Source organism: Musca vetustissima, unplaced genomic scaffold (genome assembly GCF_032173495.1).
Source record: "Musca vetustissima isolate MV318-11 ecotype Yass unplaced genomic scaffold, APGP_CSIRO_Mvet_v1 utg8130, whole genome shotgun sequence".
NCBI classification, from domain to species: Eukaryota; Metazoa; Arthropoda; class Insecta; order Diptera; family Muscidae; genus Musca; species Musca vetustissima.
The window spans coordinates 1-4772 of NW_026883078.1; positions in this window are offsets into that span (position 1 = coordinate 1).

The following is a 4772-nucleotide window of genomic DNA, read 5'->3' on the forward strand; positions in this document are numbered from 1 at the left end:
GTAAATGTTAGTTTACATAATACCAGCATTAATAATCAACGATACTTTTTGCTTATTCTGCTTATGAAAGCACTATTCAGTCTTTCACATGGTGTGTTTTTGTTTTGTTATTGTTGTTCTACTTTTGCACATTTTTTCTATTTATTATGATGATGATGTGTTTAGCCTGAGTACCCTATATGTTAGAGAATTCGTCGATTTGGACGCATATGCTTTTGGTATCGGGAAATCTACACGAGTACATAAGTTTAGGCTTATCAGACATCTGAGCGTGGAACATATTTCGAGAAAAATTTTCCTAAGACTATCAGAGCTATACGGGTGAATTTTTAAGATTATTTTTCCTATGACTACCAGATCTTTGAACTCAGGCTTTTAAAGAATATTTGTTTTTCTAGGTCCACCACACATCTGATCGCGGATTTTCAAAAAACATGTTTCCTAAGACTATCAGACCTCCTGACATTATCTGAACTCTGTGGATGTTTAAATAATGGTATTAATATTAATATATTATTTTTTAGGATTTTCGAAACAATACACACATATTGTGCTACGTATATCGGAACTATAGTGTGTTCTTTTAAAGGATATTTTCCTAGAAAAACCAAAGCTCTGAGCGTGGATTTTCAAGGAATATTTTCCCATGAAAAGCAACAGCTATACATCAGTGGTTGTAACATCCTTTACCACAAACCTCTATAAATTCTGACACAAAACCTACGAAACCCCACATTTGAGTAGGGGTCGAATTATAACAAGAGAATGCTTATGCTGTTACTATTTTTAATAGTGGTCATTGATATTGAGTCCGGTAAGTTGTTTGCGTGTATGTGTATGCATGTGACAAAAAAATGTTATGCCATTACAAGGACTTCATCTCATGAGTTATTTATGGCTCTACTTCACACACACACAGCTACATGCACATAGACGCTCAGGTTTACATTTGTCTGGGAATATTTAATATCTGGTCGTATACGGAGAAAAATAGAGTCTCTGTGCTCCTTTCTTTTTTTTTTTTTTTTTTTTTTTTTTTTTTTTTTGATGATGTTGAAATGATGTCTTTTTTGTCACTTTTTTTGTTTTCTAGTCGTTTTTTGTAGCAATTTTTTTTTGTCTGCCATCAACACAAAAAACCAAAAGATTAAAGTAACACTCTACCAGTATTAAATATAATAAAGTGACAACATTTTGTCCTCATGTCAATTTTCTCGCAAGGGTCTCGTAAGTTTCTTTCATAGAAATATTTGCCAAAAAAAGGCGTAGAAATCATCATCCACAAATATTTTCACTTAATCTTTGGTATTCCACCGAAATATCCCTTACAATTCGGAAAATCCTTAAATGTTCTTTTGGAAAAAATAGGATTTTTTTGTATCTTTTTCACAGGAAATAAAATGAAATTCAATTCATTACAAGTTTTACACATGGGAATTCCTTTCCATTTTTTATTGGTGTGTGTGCGTGTGTATGTTGACCAATGTAGAGAGATTTTTTTATTTGGTACTGCATTGAATGGATATTGTGTTGTGCCATTTGGGAATAGGAAATCCGATTTTCAGATTTATTTCAATGGCTTGTTAAAAATAATTTTCCGATTTGTTTTAGCACCACACTAATGAATGTGTGTGTGTGTTTTCTTTTGTGGGTGTTTGTGGTGGGCACTAAAATTTGAGAGAATGGGTGATAACAATAAATGGTTAACATACATATTTAAAAGAAGTGCGAGATAATGTTTCATTGTATGAATGTAGCATTGCGATTAAAAATAACAGAAGATATAAGAACTACACTGGTGGTCAAAACTAAAGCAACTGAAATTGCAAACTAAATAACCTGTTTTAAAAATAAAAAATATAGTATTTTTTTTTTAGAAATAAATAGGTAATTTATTGTATCCTGATCCTTTGGGAAGAGGTTATGACTGTTTGTATGTAAAACTGAAAAGATTTCTATAGGGTAAATATCTGTTGATTGTGTTGGCCATTATAAATCCCTGATTTTTGACTCCAATCCACAGCCCATCCTTGAAATATTTTGGTGAATGCTTGGAGTTTATTATCCAGCTGTACCACCCTAATAAGCGGTATATTTTCTTCAGCGAAGGAAACCATTGCATTTTCCAATTAAAGAAAAACTGCCCAATACCATTATTGACCCTCCTCCATTCATCCCAGTACACTTGCAATACTGTGGCATGAACTTTTCATGTCTAAGTCTTTAATATTTAACTTTAATTCGTACGAGAGCATAATATTTCCCTACTGAGTCAAATTATTATGAGTTTTTGCAAAAGGCTATCTATTTTCTATTCTTTGCCTGCTACCATAGCACGTCCACGCTTTTACTGCTATGACAATTTGCGTTGTGAACGTTCTCTACCGTTTTAATTGCATAAACTGATAATTCGGGAAATCATTGTTTTATTCATGGAATATTTCTCTGAAATCATTTTCTGTGATAAATTATTTCCACAATCTCAAGTAATTGGCTGCATTATCGGAGTACTGTATTTGTTTCTAACCATTTATATATATATATATATATATATATATTTGATAGTAAATTATAATTGAAAACCAGACACATTATCCATTTTAAAATGATTAATAAAACTCGAAACCAAAACATTGTAATTATTTTTGAGCTCATCTGTTTGTACTGTAGTGTTGCTTTAGTTTTTTTGTCCAAGCAAAAATTGAGACAATTCCCTTGTCCATAAATTATTATTTATTTCATATTGAATTTTGCATTAATGATTTTTTTTAATTTTAAATTCTCAATTTGTGAATATACTTCTAAATATTTTGCTCCTCTAAGAATACTTGTAAAGAGACGATATAAAAGTGTTGTAAACGAAAACAGAAAACGTAACAAAACAGACGCGACAATTTATGCAGAAGCAGCCAAAACAACATTGATACCAGTTTACGATACAACGTCCAGGAACTTCCTTTCAGCTGTATAAAGGCCAATATGGGCTTCCGCCAAATGCATAAAAATCCTCTTTCTATAGAAATGTATTCGCGTTTAAATACATATATATGTTTTTCCGGGAAATATAAACAAAATGGGTGTGTGTGTGTTTGTGTCTGTGATACTAAGGAAACACAGAGGTAAACAATATTTTGCAGTTCATTGAACGGAATAGACTTATTCCGATAAGGAAAGAAATTCAACTATCAATTTAGAAAAAAAAAACAAAGCAAAAGCTGTAATACACACAAACTTTGAAGAAGTAAATACTGAAATGCATATGTATTATAGGAGACACACACACACACATATGTATATACGCAAAGTAACAAGCCAGCTCTAAAGGAATGCATATGTAACACTATACTGAATTGTTGACTATAAGAACATTTTGTCAATTCAGCGAACTCGGCTGTAGTTGCATACACACCCAAAGCCTTTATAAAAATCAACGCATACATTTATACTAACACACACACACACAGTGTACATACGCATCAACCACATAACTATAACAAAGGAATCAATTCATTGCTTGAATTCTTGAAATTTGTCTTTCCTGGGTTTTGTTGTTGGTATGGCAATTTGGCCACAATATCTGAACGGTAAGGTAATGCACCGAAAAAATATATGTTTACAGTGAACTCTCGATAATGTAAACATCCAAAACAGTGAACTCTCAATAATGTGAACCAATTAATGTCGGGGTAGTTCAATTTTCGATTCGACCAGTTTATTTACCGCTAATTCCCCGAATGTTTCAATATTTTAATGTCAGTTTAAGTGTATATGAGTGTTCACTGTATATGAGTTTTTTTGTGAACATAAATAAAGAACTTTATTTGTTTACATAACTGGGTATTCCATAAACCAATATGTAAACGAATATCCCGAATATTTTCATTCCGTTAAGAAGATTGATAAACAAAAAAAAAACATTTTCAACAGAAAAAATATATGTATGTATGTATGTATATGTTTAGTTAATGTTTATTTTCTGCAAAAACGGGGACAATTTTCAAAATAGGTCCATGTATAGGTTTACTCTCCGCAAAAATGTTAATACAGACAAAGTTTTTGTCTTTCTTTAAAAAGGCCAAAATTTATTTTAAAATTTCTAAAAATGTTTAATGCTACCATTTCATATATACCACCAAACACCCCCTATTGTTGTTCAATTGTCGGCCAATCATTTATCACGAAATTGTTTAGTTGCAAATATGAAATACCAAAAAAGTGGCTGCCACAAAAATACCGGTAATCCCTTAACAAATCAAATTGTTACAATAAATACGAAAATAATAGCTTGTGAATACGATAAAAGCCAGGAAAAAGCAAACGAAAATACAAAATGTTGAACAACACCATCAACTAGACAAGCCGACATACACATATACAAGCTGGGATCTAGTCACACAGACAGACAGACATACAAACTGACAAGCAAGGCAAACATGTGAGTGAACGAACAAACAGACGGATATGCGAAAGGATAAACATGAAAAAATAATAAACTTTTTGGCAGCTGAAAAATGAGAAAACATAATCTGGAACAACAGTTACGCATACAGGCGCATAGTGATGTACGATGTTATGATGTATGTATGTGATGTGTTATGTTCAAAAGACGTTTACATTTATGGCTACAAAATATGGGTCAATGTTTGTATTTTGCCGAAGATCGATGGTTAACAAATTCGCATACCAACATATATAAATATGCATACATACATATATAGATATGATGTTATAAACATATATGTTTTTGGTGCTGATCTTTATAACAACAAAAC